This window comes from Neomonachus schauinslandi, chromosome 8 (assembly GCF_002201575.2).
Source record: "Neomonachus schauinslandi chromosome 8, ASM220157v2, whole genome shotgun sequence".
Classification (NCBI taxonomy): domain Eukaryota; kingdom Metazoa; phylum Chordata; class Mammalia; order Carnivora; family Phocidae; genus Neomonachus; species Neomonachus schauinslandi.
This window is the reverse complement of record NC_058410.1, coordinates 99452355-99462196: the sequence shown is the minus strand read 5'-3', so window position 1 is coordinate 99462196 and position 9842 is coordinate 99452355.

The window sequence follows — 9842 nt, the reverse complement described above, 5'->3', positions numbered from 1 at the left end:
CCTTGGGGAAGAACATCCCTCCCCTCTGTCAGCATCTGCTCAGAAGCAACTGCCTGTGTGAAACCTTCCCTGATACGCTAAGGTTTTCAGCTCCCAAAGTCCCTGTAGCCTATCTTTAATACTGTGCTCATCTGATAGTATTTACATACCTTTATCAAATGCCATCGCATTCTCTGACCAAAAACAGAAGAAAAAGAAGAAGACAAGACCACGGCTTTCCTGACGTGGAGATCATATCCTACTCCTCATGGTAATCCATGGGTTTGGCACCTAGTACCTCATATATATAGACAATAGTACTGGCTGGTGCAAAGCCAAAGGGCTGTCCCTAAATTGATGCCATTTTAGAAGCAGGGTTCTCTTTCAAACATTACAGTAATGCCAAGAAAATACTGAAGTGTCTTATCTTTTAAACCAATAATTGATTTGGTTCTCTTGTCTGTAGTGGTTAACCTTGGTCCACGAGATTAAATGGTTTTAGTGCCCGTGAGACGCATGAGTTTCCTAAAAGGGTGAGTCATTCCTCCCTCACGTTGTGGGAACAGAATAGTCCCAAACAGGTAAATAGTAATTCTACTTCTTTGATTACAGATGCATGTAGGCTTGTGTAATTATTTAAAATAAGGAATGGTATCGATAAGGTGTTCTTTCGTGTGTGGTAAGGTGGCTGAAAACTTGCTAAAAACACAAATTCTGATTAATCAGATCTTGGATGGAGCTCTGGCATGTACATTTGTTTTTCAATTGAAGTATAGTTGACAATGTTCCATCAGTTTCAGGTGTACAGCGTGGTGATCCGATAACTCCATCCATTATGCTGTGCTCACCACTCTTGTCACCATACGACATTATTTCAGGACTATTCACTGTATTCCCTATGCTGTGCCTTCCATCCCTGTGACCTACTCATTCCATAATTCGAGCTTAGGCACCTGCATTTGCAACAAGTTTGAAGAGACACTGCTGTAGATGTAGAGATCACTTTCTTAAGAACCAATTTTCATTGGGGCATTTGGCTGGCTCAGTCAGTAGAGCATGTGACTCTTGATCTCAGGGTTGTGAGTTTGAGCCCATGTTGGGTGTAGAGATTACTTAAAAATAAAAAATCTTAAAAAAAAGAACCAACTGATGATGTACTGTATATGTTACTGTTATGTAACATAACATAATAAAATAAAATTAAAAAAAAAGAAAGAAAAATATTGAAGAAAGCCACACACACAAAAAAGAACCAGTGTTCACATATGTTTCTATGTATGTCTACATGCAGTCTTTTTTCTCTTTCACTTAGAATATAGCATCACATGCCTGGCCTTCTGCTTTTTTGACTTTGTTGCACTGAGTTTAATGTTCTGCCTTCATGGTGCTGTCAGGGCAGGCTGGACAGAATCTTATTCTTGTTTTCAGTTTCTAAGAGGCTAGGAGCAAGGGTGGAATCTGAGGTGGCTAACAGGGCACATAGGGCTTCACTTCTCTCAGTTGTTGTGTGGCTATTTCTGATTTTTAATATCTGCACATACCAACAGGGCAAATAAAAGCAAGCCTTTGGGAGTCAACACACACCTGTGCCCATCGTCATCAAATGCTCCCGCCTCAGTCAACTGCTAGGGCTGTTGATCCAACATCAATCCACTGGTGTCCGTCTATCACTGCCCTGCTCAAAGGCTGGCCGTGGCTCTACCTACCTCTAGGAGTGAGTTTAACCCTGAACCTGACTTACAGGCTCCTCATGAGCTGGCTCCTATCTTTCTTTCCAGCCTCCTCTGTATCATCTACCTCAGATACATGACTCTCTAGCTGATGGGACTACTCGAAGTTTCCCTAAAGTTGTAATAGGCTCTTTCACAATTTCCATGTACATGTCACCTTCTGCCTAGAAGACCTTCACATCTTTGACCTTCTGGTTAATGCCTACTCCATCTTCAATGCCCAACTCAGCTATCACTTCTGATGGGAAACCTAAAGTGACAAAGCCAACTAGTCTGATGTATTTAATTTCTGTTTTCATATACTCATCAGACGTTCATGAAAAAAACACTAGCTACCTCAAGTATATTGAGGTTAATGAGCATAAATACTCATTTAATATTTTTATCATTTCACAAAACTATGAGGCATTTTCCCATTTTATTTCATTTTATTTTATTTAAAGATTTTATTTATTTGACAGAGAGAGCCCAAGTGGAGGGAGAGAGAGGAAGAAGCAGGCTCCCCGCTGAACAGGGACCCCGATGTGGGACTCGATCACAGGACCCTGGGATCATGACCCAGGCCGAAGGCAACTGCTTAACTGACTGAGCCACCCAGGTGCCCCTCCCATTTTTTTTTTTTTTAAGATTTTTCTTTATTTATTTGACAGGCAAAGAGCATGAGCAGGGGGAGCAGCCGGCAGTGGGAGAGGGAAAAGCAGGCTTCCTCCTGAGCAGGGAGCTCAATGTAGGGCTCGATCCCAGGACCTTGGGATCATGACCTGAGCCAAAGGCAGACATTTAACCTACTGAGCCACGCAGGAGCCCTGCACTGTCCCATTTTACAGTTGAGAGAACCAAGGCCCTGAGAGGGGCAGTAACTTGCCCAAATTCACTCCATTAGTAACTGGAAGAGTTAGGGGGCAAACTGACATATCCCCTCTCTCGTTGCATGCTCTGAGCCATTACACCATAACCAAATGACCTTTTACATGTGCCCCTTCTCTAGTAGATTAGGAATTCCTTGAACACAGGAGCCATGTCTAAGTTTTCCCTGGATTCTACTTTGCTAGCAAACTGCCCAGTCCACAGTAAATATTCAACTAACATGTGATTGGGTAAGTCCTTTCCTGAGATGACACGTCTTTGCCTTGACAAGGGTTTCAGGAATAGTGGAAGCCACAGAAAAGACCTACCTAATTGAACCGTTCAGCCAGAGCCCATTAAAACCACCCAGTTATAGCCTGTAGGAGCTACCTAGCGACTTTTGCTTTCTACATTAAGCTAGAAATTAGTAAAATGCAATAAAATGCCGTGATGATTTATTTCAGTTAACTTCTAGAGATGGAGATGTGAGTTAGGGATGACTAGTTCTTTCAGTCTCCTGTAGCTATTTCGGGATTTCTTTGTGGTAAGAGACATTAGTTTCAACTCATGTAGTGTGGGGCAGTGATGGACCCAGTGATCAAAGTGCCCAAGGTGCTTTGTGCTCAGAGGCCTCTGACTATCTCTCCTTCCTGTCAGTGTTCCCAGATAGCACAGGCCAGCTCAACTGTGGAACAATTTTGAGCACGTGCCTAATCTTGAAGGTGTTTTATTAGTTGTCCCACAACCTGACCAATGTCAACCTTAGCCAAGCACAAACTCTATGCTTTGGGGTCAGGTAGACTTGGGTTTAAGTCGCAGCTTTACTTTTTTAATCATAAATGACTTCAGACAATGTGCTTGGCTCTCTAAGCTATAGTTTCTTCCTCTTTAAAATGGGATTAATAAGAGTATCCACTGAATAGGGTCATGACGAGGATTCAGTGGCAAAATGTGTATCAAGCATTACTATCACATATCTCATGAAGCTGGGTCCAGGAAACAAGTTCCGGTCCTCTGATTCCAGAGCCTGAACTCCTAGCCATTGGCTTCTCAACAGCATGCTCCATTTGCTCAGATATTCCCTTTCTTCACTCGTCTGTCCTTTCACTGCTGCTAGCCAATGGGAAAGAGTACAGGAGGAGTGCCAGGGAAGTGTTCTATGGGGCGGGCCCCAAAGTGACACATGTCCCCTCCATGCCCCATTCTGTAGTTAGAACCGATAGACTAATGGTGAGGCCAGGTAAGGAAGAGAGGAGAATGTGGACCTTTCTGAGCTAGCAGCAACTTTCTGCCACATCTAGGGAAGAAAGTCAAAACTCCTATTAACTTTAAATTTCTCTAGTACGAGGGCAGTGTTCCTTTCCAGTCCTTTCTTGAACCATTGCTATAATTTCCTACCACACTGCCTCTACCATACCAGACTGTCCATTCTGCCTAAAGGCTCAAAATCACTTCCTTTCACATCAAAACCCTTTAAGGCAAGGCACAGTATCACCTCTTTCCCTCGCTTTCTCCCACCCTTCCTCTCAGAAGATGAGGACAGAGGTGACAGCAAACTCTTTCGACTTTAGATCAATGAGATCAATTCACAGAAGGTTGACACAGCAAGAGGCCCCAATAATGCTTGGCCCAAAGTTTTCTTTGTATGGGAGCAGAAGGTAAGATCTAGGGAAAGGAAGGGATTGCTCAGGGCTGAAAGCTAGTCTGTCAGATTCCATCCCTTTCTCTATCCAATACCTCACGGTACCTTCTCTTGGTGAAAAGCCAGCCCCATGGGGCAGTTTTATTCATCAGTATTTTTTAAAAATGTCTCCAATTAACCCAAAGTGCATATTAAAAGCAATACAGTTTTAGAACTTAATAAAAATAATGCCAATGAAATCTTTCATGTATGGACTGACAGATTAAAAACATTTTTTCCTAGTCCTGCTTCAGAATCCTGTAAGGTTTGAAAATCACTTACTTTTTCCTAGTGATTGCTCAAATTTCAGCAAGAAGGAATATATATATATATATATATATATATATATATATATATAGAAGCTCTTGGCAATTAAGTCTAGTGATAATTGTTTTTGTGCATTAGTCATAATCACTTTTTAAGCAGCAAAGCCTATTACTGTTACAGAGTGAGTTTCAGATGCCCTGCAGATTTGAGTAATTTTGGGTAATGCAGCTGTGTGTGGTAAAAAGATTTTACAACGCCTATAAAATGTTGCCTCATGACATGTTCAGCAGTGAATCTGTGGCACCATATAGCAATTTCAGTGCTTTTCATTAAATACCAGATACCATTTACATTGTGCAGTTTTTAAACAAGAGCCATCCTCCAAGATCAGAAGGGTCTGCGAATTGCAAGGCATGTGGGAGTCCTGGTATAGGTGGAAGGGTCTTAGACATCTTTTTGGAAACAAACACAAAACAATAAGCAAACAAACAAAAAACATTGCACAGGAGGGAATTGCATTTGATCTACCTTGGCCTTCCCTGCATTTAAGAGTGTTTGTACCTCTACCTGATCCTCTCATCTTCCCACAAAAAAAAATGAGAAGATCTGACTTGCAGCAGTTTGCCTGAAAATACGGTTTCCCATGAAAACAGAAAAAAATAAGAAAACCACAGTGTGGTTTTATATTATGTGTTATATTTCTTGTTACTTGGAGTCATTGCTCTTCAAAAGAGAGATGAGAGGGCTTCAAAAGCCTTTTTTGGGGGGGGGTTGTTATTATTGTGATTGCTGGTAAGGTAACAGATGTAATTATTAGGTCAAGCATTTATTCATTCAAACAATTTACACATACTTAGTTAGCCCTGATATATGCCAGGAAAATGGAGAAGAGTCCACAATAAAAGATGGCTGTGAGAAAACAGGATGAATTTTTAAAAACTAGCTTTTGCCCTCCAAGAGATCACAGTGCTCTAGCTTGAAGCTCTGGTGTCTTCCCTAAAATGGGACCCAACTGATTGTTTTTACTTGGATAGTCTAGCATCTCCTTAAATGCCACTAGTTCAAATCTAAATTCATCATTTTTGTCTAAACCAGCTTTTATCCTTGACTAAAGGGAATTACTGTGTCCTGTAACAGCAAAGCACCATGCAAGTGTTTGCTTTCCATTAGAACTATACTCTACATTAGTAATCATCTCAGAAACACACAAAAATATTTTGGATGCATCATCCTTCTGGTTCCCAGGTTTTGTCAAATAACACAGCCTAAGAATATCCTTTCTGGAAGGTTGTGCTCATCTCTCAGTGTCTGCTGCCTTCATTAGTCTGTCTTCCCTTCTAATCCAGTCATTATTCTTTACTGTGTTGTCTTGTTTCTCAGGCACTGTGCAGTCATTACAACGAGGCCACAGACTCTTGGAATTCAGAGCCCGTATCTTAAACCTCTCTTCTCAAATGTGATGATGACTGAGCATAAGTTTGGATCTGAATCATGAAGTCAAACCCAGGTCCTGACACTTAACCAATTATGCAGCCCAGTGAAATCTAAACCACTTTCAAACCTCAGTTTTCTCTTTTGTAACATTAATAGGCAAATAAGGCCCCACTCACAGAGTTGTACTGAAAATTAAAGAGAAAGTAGATTAATACTCAAGAGTCATTTGTAAGTGTAGACCCAAGTGTAAATCATTATTATTTTTCCCTGCAGTCCCTGGCTCAGCACAGTAAATATGAGTAGATTAATTTATTTATTGATGCTAAGTGAGTTTCCTAAATGTACTAAGACCCTAGAACATTTAATACCAATTATTTGCTTTTATATTTTGAGGATAAACCTTTGCAACCAGTCATTTTGCTTTCTGAACAGTGTGTTCCCTGGATAGAAACACAAGATTCACACCATCTGTAAGCCTGATGAGCTTTCTCCATGTATTTCCTAGAGTTTTGCATTGTATCCCATACTCACAATGCTAAGAGTTAGTTTTAGAGCTCAGTTAGGTTGCAGGACATATTAGAAGGAGCACTGGGCTTCATTCCTTTTTTTTTTTTCATCCATTTGGCCAAAATTTGCTGAAGGTATATGTAGGTGTATGCAGTGTAATAATAGATCTTGGAGATGCACACATAACTTGGATACATGATGCCTGTCCTCAGGAGCATCTAGTCTATTGGGAGGCAGGCAGGCAAATAATTAAAGTTGCAGTAGGACCTTCCTGGGCTCCATAGGCCCCTTTACATTATATACTGTGTGTGATGTGCATGTCACTTTACTTCCCTGTACCGAAATTTACTTAACTGTTAAAAGTGCTCTCTTCATAGAGCTATTTTGAAAATTAAATATGCTGCTGTGTGTCTGACATACAGTAGATAATAAATGATCAATTCTTTTTCTTCCTACCTAATTCCATGTAAAGCCCAAACTACACACACAGATGAATATACCAGTTTGGGGGGAGAATGTGGCCAAGAGTTCAGGTACCATCCTAATAAAGGGCACAGTTTTATATTTGGTTCATGAGGTCCCCAGAGAGATCATGTCTACCATTTATTGACTAAATAGTGTGTTAGGGGTTTATACACATTATCTCTTGTCCTTGTGATAAGCCCCACATGTAGAGAGTATCTACATTTTCTCAGGTGACAAAAGGGACTCGGAGAGCTTAAGCAGAGGTGTGGAGGGAGTGGGCTGTGGGGGCAGAGCTGCTTAGGTGGGAATCCCAGCAATGTCCTTACTTGCTATGGGACTGACCTTGGGCGAGTTTTTTTTTTTTTTTTTTTTTATCTTCCCTTGGTCTTACTTTGTTCACCTGTAAAATGGGAATAATAGTTCCTTCTTCCCTACAGGAATAGTCTTCCATTTATTTATTGAATTATTGTTGTTGAACAGTGACACCGTTCTAGAAACTACCAGAGAGACAAGACTTCTGTTCTTCTGAGTTTATACTTTGTGAAAAAAAGTAGATAATAAACACATAAGCATATTTATAAGAATTTTAGAGAGGGAAAAGTGATATGAAGAAGGAAAAAAATGTTGAGCACTTCTCGTGATCGGAGAGTTCCTCAAGCCTCACCTAAGGTTGACATTAAAACCTGAGCTGATACACTCCCCCACAACCCAGGTTCTAAAGATTTGTAGAATAATTTCTCAGCCAAAGTGTTTACATTTATTACAAGTAATTTTTATTTACTCTTTTAAAAAAGTAGGCCAGACCTATAATAGAGCGATTTCGTTTTACAGATAATTAAAAGGGAAAAGCCTCCTTCTGCCCAGATGATCTATGTAAACCAATAAAAGTCACTTTGGGGCCTAGATAATTATCTGGATAATTATCTCAACCCTTTTAACTCTGCTGTTCTGAGCTCATAGCAGACATTCAATGGAAATTTGTTGATTGATTTGCTTTGACTATGAAGACTTGGCCCAATAATTCTTTTTTCCACCCATATTTGAATGGGAGTCTTCTTTTTCTTTTAATTTAGGAATAGTTGACAATGAAAAGTTTTATATTTTATGGTGTACAATTGGATTATTTGATATATATATACATAGCAAAATGATCACCACAATGAAGCTACTTCACATCCCCATCCCCATAAACGATAGTTACCATTTATGTGTGTGGGTGTGTGTTAAGAACACTTAAGATTTATCCTCTTAGCATATTTCAAGTATACAAAAAAGTATTGTTAACTACAGCTACACTATTGTACCATTAGATCTCCAACTTAACCATTTTACAAAACTGAAACTTTGTACCTTTTGACCAACATCTCTTATGTCTCATTTCTCTTTCCCTCCAGCTCCTGGTAACCACAATTCTACACTCTGCATCTATGAGTTCAATTTTAAATTCAACATATAGGTGAGATCATGCAATATTTGTATTTCTGTGTTTGGCTTATTTCACTTAGCATAACATCCTCCAGGTTCATCTATGTTGTTGCAAAATGGCGGGATTTGTTCTTTTTTAAGGACATTTTATAAATAGATCTTTATAATAATTTACACGTATATATGTAATTTACATAGAAATTAATAATTTATGTTATACCTATGTATACCCACAAACTCTGACCTAATGATTATGAAAGCCAAATGCCTTAAGCATTTAGGAAAATTTACTTGCCCTTCTTTATGTTAGAATCATAAAACCCTATAAAGGTTAAAAATTGCTCTAATCACTTTTTAAAAATGAAATAAGGTAGCATTTACGTAGCCCAGAATGGTTAGCAAAACCATACTTGATTTGGTAACAACTTCTGTTGTCTTATATGCCAGTGGATCAAAAGTTCTCTCTTATGTCTATCCCCAGACCACACTTAATATGATTATTATTCTCTGGTTGGTACATTTAAATTTTGACATTCTCCTTACCCCCCATTGACAAATATAGAGAGAAATGAGTTTTTATCTTCTGCTGATATGCTTGGAAGTCCATGATGGCTCATAATGCTTTGGATTTTAAGGAGTAAAGAAGAGGCAATATTTACTTTGAATTAAATTAGAGATGTAACGATATGTGCCCTCTCTCAGATTTCTAATGGTACATGAGACAAATCCTTTGGAGTGTCTGTTTGGACATTAGACTTCAATTCACTTGGTGGTGGCAAGTGATGTGAAAAGTTATATTTCATTTCAAAAAAAAACTTTAGTAGAAATAATCCTATCTTATTTTTCAATGTAATTTTGAGGCATCATTTACATACAATAGTGTACACAGATTTTAACTGCTCAACTAGATGTTGATATATATTTTCATTAACCTAGAAAATTCAATTGATATGAATTTTCATTAACCTACTAAGTTCCCTATGCCCTTTTCCAGCCAATTCTTAACTCTTTAGAGCCAACCATATTTTAATTTTGATTGCTAAAAGTCATTGTGTCTGTTCCTGGACATCATATGAGTTGAATCGTACAGTATTAACACCTTCCTTCTGAACTTAAAATTTACAAAGCACTTTCACTTTCATTACTCCTTGCAGCCACAGAGTGAAGGTCCCAAGACATAAATTTTTATGGATGGAAACACCAAAGCTCGGAAAGTTTTCATGGCCTGCATAAAGTCACACAGAAGAAGTCTTCAGAGGCAGAATTCAATGTTCTGATTCTGGGTCCAGGACTCCTTGTGTTGAATCCTAGTGGATCCTGGAAAAATATTTGGACTCATCATCATCATACCAACAGTGATAATCAAAGTAAAGGACCTGGATCTGAATCCCAAATTGCCACTCTTTCTGTGCATGATTTTCAGTATGTTATTTGATTCATTTCAGGCTCAGTTACATCATCTGTGACTTAAAGATAGTAATATCCTCATTCCTGGACCTGACACTCCT